This window comes from Pseudopipra pipra, chromosome 8, assembly GCF_036250125.1.
Source record: "Pseudopipra pipra isolate bDixPip1 chromosome 8, bDixPip1.hap1, whole genome shotgun sequence".
In the NCBI taxonomy this organism is placed as follows: domain Eukaryota; kingdom Metazoa; phylum Chordata; class Aves; order Passeriformes; family Pipridae; genus Pseudopipra; species Pseudopipra pipra.
Genome location: NC_087556.1, coordinates 15,945,107 through 15,959,142, shown reverse-complemented (window position 1 = coordinate 15,959,142; position 14,036 = coordinate 15,945,107). Strand labels below are relative to the sequence as shown.

Genomic DNA, 14,036 nt, shown 5'->3' with positions numbered 1-14,036 from the left:
CTGAACTGTAACTCTGGGCTCCAACAAGGAGGACAGAGGCATCCCCAAAAAGGCTAATGCTACTTTACTTTAAAGCACAGGGGCAGCAGCCTTTAACAAACTTCAAAGAATTTAAAAGTTTTACCTTCCAGAAAAACAAGTTTTGTAGTTCATCTGCACTTCAGGTGTCTAGAATGAAAAGACAAGTACAGCTGGTCAAAGCTGATAAGGCCTCATCCTCCTGGCATCTATTTATATCCATGATCCAGAGCAAGAAACCTACATACTTTAAACAACTGAAGCAACTATTAGATAAAATATGGAAATGGGAAGATAAGACTAGAAGCAACTTTCTTTACTGTATAAATCCCTTCACCATAAATCAAGAAAAAACATATCTTGGTGAAGATTATAAAATATCCATACTGTCTGTGAAGATCAACTGCCAATGCAGAGTGTCAAAAACAATTTCCAAGTTAGGGCACAATGGCAACTGCTGATGGTGTTTTGTTGGTTCTCATCTGAATGTAGGGCCAAGCACCTCTGCCAATCCAGTTAATGTTTTCTGACTTCCAGTATCTTCTAGAAGTCGAACTCCTGAACAAGACTGAAGCACAAACAGCACTTGGAAGAGCTCTCTCTAATGTGCCCTCCTACTTCTTCCATGGTGTCTCTGCTGTGAAAAATGTTAACTTTTATTTAAAACAATGCTTCTCTCCTATCCTTTTGCTCTACTGATAGAATAAAAATCCAGTATGACAGCTGGGGAAGAGCACTACAGAGCCAACAAAAGACAACCAGACTGGGTGGAGCTCTGGAACAAGACTAAAGGAGCAGATTTCACACGAACAAATCTGAAAGAGCCAGTAGCTAGCCTTGAGACACACATTACGCAAATCCACACAAACATGAGGGGTATTTCTCATGTTGCACTCAAATTTGACTCCATCCCACACCATTTTGCTATTCCGAGTCTTGACAGCAAACTGACATCAACATTTATTCAGAAATCCAAGGTTAGAGAAAATAGTATCTACGTTAAAGAGATTAATCCCACTTTTTGTCATGCCTCCTGTGCTATATTTTGCTTTTCAGTTTTTCATTTTGATTTTGTGCTCCAAATTTGGGTTATGGCAAGACAACAGGAACTCCAGTTGCTATGCATAAAGTAAACAAAATAAAGCTCAGCCCTGAGAAGCCAATGCTCTACATCTTTAGATAATGCAAGCATCAATACTATGTGCATGACGCTTAGGCATAAAAAAAAAAATCAGGTAGAAAATCAGTCTCAAGACACTGATCAAGGCAGTTTTAAGTATGAAGTATGTCAGATGCAACAGAGCAATTCGGACATGGATTACATGCAAAAGCAAATGCACCAGTACCTGAAACTGTCACATTTTTTTATAGTCAAGCCCTCACAACTATTCAGCAATTATTCAAATCTCCCCTTCCTTGATGAGCACTAATACTGCACATCTGAGTCTTTTAACTAGCAGCCACATGGTTTATGAAGCAGCCACCCTGCCCGGTGAGGAAAATGATCGCCTCTTGTGCTGACCTAGCACAGAAACACATTTCATCTCAGCTGGAAATTGTTCTTATACAACCAGTGCTCTCAATACACTAGAAAATAGTTTAGATACCTGATGATAGACATTTTAATGTTCTGACTGTGGATATGGCCATCAAAATTCCCACTGCATCTCATTCCTCACACACTTATTATGTTGATTTAATTACGTGCCTGTAATTCAGTTTACATTTTACAGGAGGCAAAAGGTAGAGAGATTCCAGTAAATGACACTTGAGATAAGAGAATGAGTTACTGGAGAGAGCACTGTGCTCATTCTTCGCATATGTACCAGCCTGTAATAAAGGGCTTAAAGATTCACTTGATCAGAACAGGCAGGAAGCCTTGGCAAGAGCTAAACGAAAATTAATTTTCTGGATTTTAAGCTTACAAAGGTAACTTGTGAAGTACAGATCAGTGAAGACCCATCTTGTAAATCCATGGACAGACAGCTTCAGTCTGCTGCTCCGCTCAGGTTTTTTGCCCAGCTGCACTGAACAAAGCTTTGCCCGCCCTCAATGACTGGGACACCAGGCAGCAGGGACAGGAGTGGAGCCGAAGCAAATGAGGTCAGTTCCAGGCTGCACTGCCTGGGAAAGCTCTGAACGGAAGTCCATGCGCTGATCACTGAGGAAAAGGTGAAATAAAACATCTAGCAAGCAGAAAGAGATTTAGAGATGGATCCTTCCCCAAAATCTAAATAGCAGCCATGAGGCTTTAGGGCAAGATAAAAAATTGACAAGCTCTGGCTACTGTTCAGATGAGAAAGCAGCAGGAGAAAAAGGAATCAAACAACTCTGAATCTAAAACTAGTGGGACATGAATAATTTTCCCAAGAATAATTTAACTAAAGACCAGATGGAACGAAGCAGAGAAGCTACAAGATATGCCCTAATAACAACAATAAGTTTATTAAGTCAATGGCATTCTCCTCAGGGAAAACATAAAAATCAAAAGACCCCAATCAAGTAAAGGTCAATGTTGGTGAGGGGAAGAGGAGGCATTTCAGAGGGCAAAGTGAATTTATATATATACGCATGTTGAAAACTGGAAAATCTTTTTTTTTCAGAAGTTAAAACCTGTCATCAATACCCAGAAAAATTTTTGACAACCTTGAAAATTTTTAGCATAACAATCCTCACAGAGTGGGAGAGAAAGATTTGTGATTTTATCTCATGCAAACTCATAAGCAGGTAGGAGTATATTTTTTTCATAGAGAAGGTAATAGCTAAATCAAAAAACTCCAGCAGATTAATGGAATAAACAGAAACACACAGGCAAGCCTTGATGCTGATGCTGTTGCTGCTCACTCAAAATAACCATGTTAAAACAGATGTTTACTCTTTCTCCATCCCTTACAAATGGTAACATGAAGCTGAGTGCCTATTAGGAAGCTAATCCCAAACTACAGTATCACACTGTGTCCCAACGGACTTCCCCCCTCTTTTCCTCCCTGTATCACTTTCTCTCAACTCCATCTGACATGTGTGATGTATTTATGGTAAAAAGAAGCTGCTTCAGTGGTGTATTTTTGAAAATCTATTTTTTTCCTACAGTACCCCAGCCAACCAAGTTCAAACCAGGAAATCAAAGTCCTGCATGTTATCACATATTGTCTTGTACAACTGAAAGTCACAGGCAATTGAATCCTCTGTGCGTGTATCCCTCCATGGAATCCCAAGCTCTGGGGGCAAAAATACTACTACAATCTCTACAGTGCACTACTTAAGGAACTGGATGGTATATTCAGACATATTTCATAGGCATATATTTATTTTGGATGTACTGACATACACAGATGCCTTTCCAATGCAGGAATTAAAAATTCCCTTTTAACACACCAGTGGCCAAACAGTTAACATACTAGCATTTTGGAAGTGGCTTGCACAACAGAAAGAGCAATTGCACAGTAGGAAAACTCCAGCAGGGAGACAACAATCCAACAACAAACAGGACATAAAGCATTAAATGGCAAGTGAACCCTTGGGGGCCTAAGACAGATGCAAAAACTGTTGGTGGTAGTGTGGAAAGATGTATTTGGTTAGCAGGTTTAGGAATATGTGGAAGGTGTGGAAATATTTATTAGTGCAAGGTGCTGAAAAGATGTATTGAAAGAAAGTTCACAGTCACTTATCAAGCACAGCTGTTGAAAAGCACCAGGACAAATTTCCACATAAGATCTCAAATGAATTGAAATGCCACACACTAAAATATATCAACAGTATTATTTCCTGCGCTGGCACAGTTCTGACACAACAGGTTTTAACAGAAAGCTCACAAAAATATTTTCTCCTCTTTCAACAGGTCTATGTTTGTGGAATGCTTCTAGTTGGAAAAAATGTCAGAATTTAAATTCTAAAGTCATAATGTTTACTAACTGTTACTTCCAGAAGCAAAATCCACACACATATTGAACAATGCCAGGTATTCACTTCTCCCAAATCACCACTATTAGGTGGTTATCAGTCAAAACAACCCCTGCTTTAAAATGGACAAGCTTAAGCCTTTCAGCATAAGCTGAAAATTCTCCTCGTGCACACTAAAACTATAGTTATCTTGCATTAAAATAAATCACAACAAAGAAATATTTTCTGTGTAACTTTACAGTGCTATTGTTTTGATTTTTCTCCTTTGTAGCTACATTCATTGCACTTCAACAGTATCACATTTCAACTTTGGGCCTGTCAATATCACAGTTACACATATCTGTTATTCCAAGACACCTTACTCAGAAAGCTGTTTTGACACTGCACTACTGATACTGTGCGTAGGCAGTTGGTGCACACGGCGACTCTTGGAACCCCACTAAACACAGCGTCCCCTGCTAACTTTAGCATAGCAGCCAGGAAACCAGGCAGGGCAGGCTGCAGCAAAAATTCCACTTCTGCTGTGACGTGGCACAAAGATGAAGGCTAAAAGAAGTATATACGAGGAACAGGTTATGCCAGAGCATATGTTGTATTCATTCATTTCTTACCTTTCCCTTTACATTGCAGAGGTTACATCACCCATTGAAACACAGTCATAAGCAGCAGTAAGTCTCGTACACGAATCCTTCTTTCCCTGGGTGCTTTGGGGAAGCAAGAGCATGTACTCAAGTGAGCATTCATGCCTCAGTCAGCTTGAGGACAAGGCTCTGCACCGAAGTCCTTTAGACCTTCTCATGGCTGCTGATTTCATCCACGGAACTGAAAGAGCATCTCAGCAGGACACTGCCAGCCTCCTTTTCAGCTCCCACTCGCTGATTGCCAGTCTCTGGCAAGTGAAATGTCAAGAACCAGGCAGGGGCGGTGTTTGGAGAAGGAGGGATAAGAGATTCTCACCATCCATCAACCTCAAAACCTATTCAGCCGACAACTTGAATGGAACAGGCATTTCATTCTCCATGGTAACAAGAGATGGAAGGAGGTTGGGAAAAAAAAAAAGAGAGAGCGTACAGACCCGGGAAAATCTGATGTTGAAGACGCAGGGAAAGTTGCAAACTTTGCAACTTCTCTTTGCTGTGCAAGTTGCATGCAGAAGAGGAGAAAGCCCTTTCCTTGCCTGCACAGTCTCCGAGACAAGCTGTCCCATGGTCATGATGAGGGATTCTTTCTGCGAGCAGCGTACTGACGTGGGGGGAGGAAGTCCCTTATTCTGCACCAGTCCTCTCCAGAAGAAAGACAAATGCCTTCTGAACACTGGGAATTAGGGAAAACTGCAGATTATTGCCCCACAGAAAATAGAAGGGAAAAGATACTGTCATTGCCTGTACAGTATTTCTTGTCTACAGATCAAAGCCACTGATGCCGACTCGGTCTGTGCCAGCGCTGACCACAAACTGGAGTGGAGAATCAGCATCACTCTCTTTGTCTGCTTTGCATCTTACATGGAAGAAAATGTTTGTTACTTCTGTTATGCCAAACCCCTTGGATGCACAGATAAAAACAAGGTATTCATTCTTTTCCGAGGCACACCAAAATGAAGCAGGGGAGTAGCTAGACTTAAAATTCGGGTAGCACCTTTGCTGAGCTCATGGGATCTCATGGTAAGTCAGTTCTTATTAACATTTTAGGCCTGGCCATCTTCTGAACTTTTTTCCCTGCTATTTTACATTCATAACTTGAGCTGTCACGGCCAGAATGTGCACAACAGGGAAATTACATTTGGATTCATGCACGTTTGTGTTCCAAGCCGGCCCCATGCAGCTACTGAAAAGAGTCTCTGGCTAAAGCACTTATGGAAGATAACCAAACAAAGGACTGAAAAGCTCTGTAAATCCTGGTTGCTGCCATCTTATTTTTTTCTCAGTTCTTTACACTGATTCTTTCCTGAAGAACACATTTAAATCTCCCTCCCCCACCCAAACCCACCATCTTACAATTTGGAGTTTGTTCTCACTTTTGTATTGCATATGGGACATGTAGCTGTGTAGTACTTTTTTTATAACCTATACTATTATCTTAGCATTTTGTTACAGGTAAGATATAAATCTTTATTTATCATTCAGGACATTGCAGCCCATAAGGCATGTTAATACACATCCCTGTAAAGAACTTCATCCTTTATCCACCACCAATCATTTCAAAGCCATGTGAATACAGTCTCGCTTTTGAAAAATACTTTCATCCTCTGAAAAATGTTTAACCTTTTCCTTTGTCTTCCAAGACTCTGACTCTTGGAAAAACCAAAAGGGAACCTCAGAGGGAACAATCCTACAGTCACTTTACTTCTGCAGCCACTTGCTACTGTTCTGCAACTTATCTTCCTGAGACAGTCTTTTCTTTAGGTAAAGGGGGGCATATTTACCTTTTGAAATGTACCTCCAGTGTATGGTTTAGAAATATTTTCCCTTTTTTCCTAAAGAATTTAACAAGAAAATGAGAAACAAGACTGGTCCATTCTCTTTATCCCAGCCAAAGCCAACTAAAGTGGGAGTGACACACCTCAGTTGGAAGATGTCAGAGCCTCCTACAAGTCTACATAAGCAAATAAATGCTGTTGAATGCACCTGCATGATCAGATGAATTCATTTCTTTTCAGTTAGTTTTGAAGATATTTCAGAATTCCGAGGAGATATTTCCATCCCTTTTAAAATATATTCTACCCACATCTATTAAGATGAGGGTATTTAATATAAAAAGCTTTTTATGTTCCTTTCATAGAACAATCTCAGACTACTTTGTTATTTTGCTTTGTTACAGGAGCACAAAAAGGAAAGAAGGTCTTTTTGCCACTTGTCACAAAGCAGAGTCATCTTCCCTGCACTTACTGTTCACTCAGTTTCACCTTGATCCTCTTGAAGGTTTGAAAGCATTGTTGTTTATCTGCAGCTCAGGGAAGGGATTTTCTTTCTCTCTGAAGTTGATTCTAACGTACTTCAAAGACTCGCTGTCTATTAACATCATCCACTTGTCTTCCTGTGATCCAAAAACTGTACCTTTAGAAATGGAGAGCTTTCCCAAATCTGTTCTAGCAGCATGCTTTAGGCAAGGAGGAATACACTGACAATATTACCAATATTGAGAAATGTGGAAAAGCAGCCCAAGAGGAGAGAGCTGTACCAGCCACACCCTACTGCGTGTTCTCCTACAGCCACCAGAAAGGGAAAGTGGATGTGTCTCACCAACAAGATACACAGAGAAACAATTCTTGGAAACAACTCTACTACGAATTGCCTAAAACCAGCATCTCAAAAGGCACCCTACCAAGCAGTACTGAAGTGAGGAGTGAAGTGTGCCCACACAAAATCAAGGTCTTATCCAGCTTCCCAAAACAGAATAATAAACAGTACAGTACAGCCAAGATTCAAAGGACTGCCCACCATGTGTGCCTGTCAAGCAATAATAAAAGCTGGAATACATCAATAGCTTCAGGCTGGCTGAGAACAAAGCTGACTTGGGTTCTGATCAAGTTTGGTGGTCTCCACATAGCTCTTGCATTACAAAAACTACCATGTCAACTGGCAGCAACTTTACAGAGAAGTGAATCAGTGGTGAACTTCACTAGGACAGCATTGGCAGTGACACATCATAGCATCCTGAACTGCACCTGCTCGGGTAACAAATACATCTTCTGCTCTCACAGCTGTGAATCCAGAACTAAATTCCCCTTTTTCAAACAGATGCCTGCTCTGAAAACTTTGCCATGCCTACCAAGAACATTAACATGTGAAATAACTTCACTGTAACACAGAATCCCACAGAATGGGCAAGGTTGGGAAGGGACCACAGTAGGTCATCTGGTCCAACTTCCCTGCTAAACCAGGGTCATCCTACAGCATATTGCACAGGATTGCATCCAGATGGTCCCTGGATATTTCGAGTGAGAGAGATTCCACAACCCCTCTGGGCAATCTGCTCCAGTCTGCAGTCACCCATACAGTAAAGCTCTTCCTCATATTCAGGTGGTACTTCCTGTGCATTAGTTTCTGCCTGCTGCGTCTCATCCTACTGCTTGGCACCATGGAGAAGAGCCTGGCTCCATCCTCTTGGCACCTTCCCTTCAGATACTGACAGACTGATGAGGTCCTCTTCCAGTTGTCTCTTCTTGAGGCTGAACAAGCCCAGCTCCCTCAGCCTTTCCTCATAAGAGATGCTCCAGTCCCTTAATTAATCTTCAGAGTCCTCCACTGGACCTGCTCCAGGAGCTCCCTGTCTGTCTTGTACTGGGAAGTCCATATCTGGACACAACACTACAGATGCAGCCTCACTAAGGGCTGAGTAGAGGGGCATGATCACCTCCTTCAGTCTGCTGGCAATGCTCTTCCTAATTCGCCCCTGCATACCAGGTGACATGATTTAGCAGTAGAATGCTTTTTACAGCTATTCCCTCAATACCACATTAAATAGGAAAATGAGTAATCCCATTCTACATTAGAAAGGAAAATAAAATTTAGCAAATATATCGTGTTTTGAGTTAAGTATTCATCCACTGACCAACACAGCAGAGACTAAGCCAGAATTCAGAATGCCCAAGAGAAGATGACTTGAATTGTGTTTTAATACAACAGAGAGATACCTCAGCCCTAGACTGACTCACCTGACACATAAAAATGGCAGAGAGGAAATTCTCTCCTGTTCCTGCTCACAACCTTGAGGGGAGCTCAATCAGTCAGATACCCTATATCCACATGCACTCACAGAGACTGAGAATATGTCATAAATCAACACAACAGCAAACATCCCTACAAGCCACAACAGTGTGGGGACGGGCAGGGCAGCCACGAGTCACTCTTCATCAAGTGCATTTCTGGTCCTCCATGCCCTCCTATTTCATACAAACCACAAGGCTTCAGTCCCAGAATAATGACAACAAAAATAAAAGAGGGCACTTATCAAGTCAACGGGGCAAAAAAGTCCAGTGCTTTTGGTTTTGTTTGGTTTTTTGTTTTGGGCTTTTTGTTTGGGTTTTTTGGGGTTTGATGGTTCTTTCTTTTAAAGAAGAAATTTTTATTTCTGGGATTAAACAGAACATTAACCATCTAAGGAATAAACACCCATTTTTATTTCAGGTCAGAAAGCACTCATCATCACTGAAATAATTTATGCAGTTGTTAGGTTAACAGCTTTGAAGTTCCAGTTAATGTCAGAAGTTCATCTGCTCTGGGAAAGGAACATGTATTTTTGGTGTGCCATTCCCAATTTCATCCCAGCTTAACAAAAGACAATTTCTAGAGAACATGCCAAAAGAAGTACAAATTTACATGTATGAGAATCATGGGATAAAACTCCTATTTTGCCTGGTTGAAATGCAGAAGTGAAAAAGAACAAGCAAAAAAGACAGATACTGAATGGTAAAGATTAAGAGGACAAAACAGTAAAACTACCGCATATGAATTTTTCAAAGCATATATTAAAATGGTTTCTGGGAATAAAAAAGGCTAAAAAACATGATTAGAAAGCACACAAAAATCATCCAGAACTAAAAAAATTCTGAGGACAGCATTTCGGAAAGCCAAAGCATCTTGATTTAAATTGACAACTGTGGCTGAAATATCTCTGAGCTATCCTCAATACAAGTAATTTCAAGGTAAGAATGAATATGGACAGAGTACACAGCCTGAGCTGACCTGATGACACGATGTCTGTGTCATCAGTAAAAGAACACACCTTGCTACTGAATTACCAGTCATTTCCTATTGTAGACACACCACCCCAAAATGGAAGGGGTAGATTTCATGCATGCAATTTTATCAAAACATATTTCTCTAATAAGTGAAATTATACTAACCCAATAGCTTCATAATTTCAAGTGTGCTGCAAAATTAATCAAAGGGAAGACTTTAATAAAAAGCTCTTCAAAACAATCAGCATTATTTATTCAGACCATTCCCATAAGGTTAAAGATTGAAATTTTAACATACTTGAGGTTAATTCTTTTTTGTTTTTTAATTAGTCAGAGTGTTTTTAAAACTCTTCATAAAATAGGAACTCACATTCAACATCATCCATTAAACCATCTCCGCTACTTTAGAAACCAAAAGAATAAATGCAAAATCCTTTGCATTACAAGAGTTTCATGTTTCATAAGAGACAGCGCAAATGATTGCAAGACTCCTAAAAATTTGTTTGCTAATGCTACCTCAAACAACATACAATGTCACCTCAACCTGCTATCCGAGAACTTGCAATACCACTAAACATTAATGACACACGGAGAGGTAAAAGCTATCAACCAGGGAATGAACAGCTTTTAAAATAGCATTGGAGGGATATGTTTTGAACTCTGAAATGCTGTATCTGCAGTAAGGGTTTTCAGTATTTCACATGCAAACATTTTCATGCAAATAAATACATGTTCCTCTAAACTGAAAGAGCTTACAAGGGCACAATTAGCTGTTTTCATTGAGTATAAATCAGACAGCTGCCTGTAATTGGAACCAGGAGCAAAAGACGTATAAGAGATGCTTTTTTCTTTGCAGATGTTTTTCCAAGATTTAAGGGAAAGTTCTACTTCAAGAAATTAATATAATACTATCTAAATCTACATGGTCTATGGCTTTAATGGGTAAATTTACATGTGAATAGTTGGTTTCAGTTTTGGTTGTTTTTTTCTTTTCTCCCAATTTCCTCTAGGATTTTACCTATTTCGTATAAGATTAAAATGGCTACAAAGAATCTGCATGCCAAATTAAGCACACAATACCTCTGCAAATAAAGCTATCTTTTAACAAGAAGTAGGGGGGTCAGTGCAAATGAATCAGTACTAACTGCTATCACTAACGGTGCAGAGAAGAAAAATAAAACCACTACCCTTTCATTCTGAGGAGGATCAGAAAAGGTTGCAAATTCTAACCTGTGAGTTTTACAGATGAAGAAATTTCAAATTTCACATGACAGAAGCATGTTTAAATGTCTGTTTCTGTCTACATTTATAATGCTACTGAAATACAAGTGATGTCCAACACATGCTTGGGATACAGGACAGTACTTATGGCACAGCACTAGGCTATGCCTTAAAAGTCCATCAGTGTAAATAATGCAAAACCAATGGGTTTTTTTGGGGGGGGGCAGTGAGGGAGTGGAGAGAACACATCCTAACTAGTCTTATTTTCCACTAAGTCAGCATTTCGACAACTTAAATATCTATAAATGAACTTGTCTTTTAAGAAGAAACTGATTTAATTTAATTCTGTACCATTCTACAAATAAGAGTATTTAGAATAGATGACACAATACCCTTCAGCCTTTCTGCTACAACTAACTGCTCCCATGATTTCTAAACCGCTTTCCTGTTTTACATGATGATTCCTGCTGGTACAAAACAGGGAAACTTCCCCTTCATTCAGGTAAACAGACAACCAGAATCAAAACACTTTTCAACATGCCACCTGACCAAAACATCGCAGATAAAGAAGAACCATAAATTACATATTTTATGCACTCCACTCCCAAGATACCAAAATGACAAAAGAACCAGCTGAGGTACCAATGCAGATGTGACCTAAGACACCTCAGGCACAGATAACCAAGTAACTTCTGCAACTTATAAAGCACCACAAGCTCCCAGCTGCTGCCTTCTCTTCCCCAGTGCAATAAAATGTAACACACATTCAGTTTACAGTATGATGCCATATTTTGGCTGGAAGGCATAAGAGATATGAATTTAACAATGTGTTAAATTGGAGTGTAGCACCTGTGTCTTACTACCAGCCTGCTTGATTTCCCCAGGGCTGGAGGATGTGTCTGTCACCTGGAGACGGGCAGCACAGGCTGACTTACTCTTACAACCTGGGTAAAGGTCTCAAACTGGATGCAGGTCCTGGACATTGTGGTAGGGTGGGGAGGGAAAGCATGCTTTGAATCACAGAATTATTTTGGTTGTAAAAGACCTTTAAGATCCAATCCAACCATTAACTGTCAAGTCCACCACTAAACCAAGTGGCAGACTTGGCATCCCTAAGTGCCATATTTAGACATCTTTTAAATACCTCCGGGGATGGTGACTCAACCAGAATGCCACCAAATGCTTCAGAGAAAAAGGTTAGTCACTGAATGAAAACATTTGACATAATTTACAAGCATCTCTCACATGCTCTCCTCTGACCTGTCTGTGCCGATATAAGAACGGTGGGCAAACATCGTAACTCAGGCAACTGCTTCAAGTGACAGCACCACAGGAAGAAGCATCAACACCAACTACAAAAGAACACATTAGAGAAGCTTATGTCTCCTACAAAGTGCTTTAAAACAACCCCCTCTGTTGCAGCATGGACTCTAAACAAATGCCTGTATTCTCTGAAGGTATCTTACTAACAAACACAAATAATATGATGTGTAATGAAAGGGAATGAAGCCTTGTTTCCAGAAAATAAAGTAAGATAGCTGATTTTACCAGAGGGAAAAAAAAAAAAAAAAGGTTGAAGCTCTCACTAATGGCTTTGTAAGTGTATGATTTCTAATGCTAAAAGCTTCCTGCACTTAGGTTATGAATTTGGAAGGAAGAAATTATGAAACAAGAGTATGTTACACATTTTCTCACAGGCATGTTAACTTCTACATCTCCTGTGAAGATAATCTGTACATTGTAGTTTTCTGCATTTTGAAATTTCATCACCTTTTGGAGCAGCAAGAAAGGAGATGTTGCTGAAAACATATTATCTAGGCTGACCCTGTGCTCACTGCTTCCCCACACAAATAAATGCCAAAATACCAAACCAAACCTTTCCTCTCTGACCTCCAAGTACTACTAAATATTCTGTGACTGCTTGAAAAAATCTCCTGTATTCCCATACCCTCAAACCACTCCTCTGTAAAACAGTTAATCTTGAAAATACAATGCTGTCACCTTCCTCTTGCAGGTTTCTGCCATTGCTGTCACTATGGAAACAATCAGAACATCAAATATGTCAGTAAGCATGATTTATAAAATACAAAAGCATCAAAGGTAGAGACTCAACATTAAAAACAATCAAGACAAAATTAGCTTTTTAGCATGGAAACATTGGCTTTAAAGATTTTCAAGTTCATATGAATTCCCAGGGCAATGCTGCAGTGAGCTATGGCCAAGGAGAAAGCTGCCAGTGCAGCATCATGCATGAAGTCACACAGCCAAAGGCTGCAACTAACTGCCAGGACAAGGGGGTTGTAATCTTCCCTTTTCCATCCATTTAAAACACAAAAATCAGACAGCAGAGAAAAGTCAGTATATCCCCAAAACATTACACCAACATAAGAAATATGATAGGACATACAGACATTTGTTTCTCTGAGATTTAGAAATAAATTAGAGAAGACCCTTTCAGCTTGTTTTGCCTGTATCTCAATAGCGCATTCAGTCATGTTCCCCTCTGTTCATCATCTCCAATCACATTCACATCAGAAGCAAAGGCAAAGCCAATTATTCATAGCTTCCCAACCAAACAAAGATTTAAAGCAGTTCTTAGAGAAACATCAGCTACAGAGCTTGGCTGGATAGCTATTCTGTTGTGTTGTGGCGTCAGCAGCGCAAAAGCAGAGCGTTTATTATCGCTGTAAGATGGGGTTCATCTAAGCCCTGTATGTGCAGAAGAAGCAGTTTTCCCCCGCTCCCAAAGCTCAGCACATACTTCACTTTGACATGTTGACTCAATTACAGCACACGTTAGCCTCAAGGGAACAAACACTGCTTTTTGAGACAACTCCCTCTCCGCCACACAAACATTCTCTCTGTGCTTATTTAGAAGCTTCTTCTAGGGAATGTTTTGCCTTTCATCATCACATTACTCTCTCCCCTCTCCTCACCACGTTCTAGTGATGCATCTACCCACTTCACGTTGCTGCTTTTCCTCACCTGTAATGTCTTGGAAACTAAGCAACTATTGCACCTCAAATTTAGTTACTGAAGTTACACTACAGACAGCAAAAGCGAGGGGGACCTCTTCTTATGCCAAGATAGAACATTTCAGCTCAAGAAAAAAACCCAAGAAAACAGCTCAAACACAAGTCTGATCCCCTTCCACAAAAAGCATGTTCCAGAAATGGAGTGAATTTTGATGCACTGTTTCCCTGGTAATTAATTATAT

General features: G+C 40.1%; 1 protein-coding gene across 3 annotated transcripts in view; it reads right to left on the bottom strand.

Moving 5' to 3' along the window:
- NDST2 (N-deacetylase and N-sulfotransferase 2) overlaps positions 1-14,036 on the bottom strand; it is a 130,199-nt gene that overhangs the window by 83,237 nt on the left and 32,926 nt on the right. The window contains exon 1 of one of the 3 annotated variants that reach the window (XM_064663773.1): positions 12,080-12,103. The exons of 1 other annotated variant lie outside the window; for it this stretch is intronic. The gene's annotated coding sequence lies outside the window, so the exon portion shown is untranslated. Of the gene's footprint in view, positions 1-4,529; positions 4,809-12,079; positions 12,104-14,036 lie in introns of those variants that run through there. One more of the 3 variants, XM_064663771.1, reaches the window with a different exon arrangement.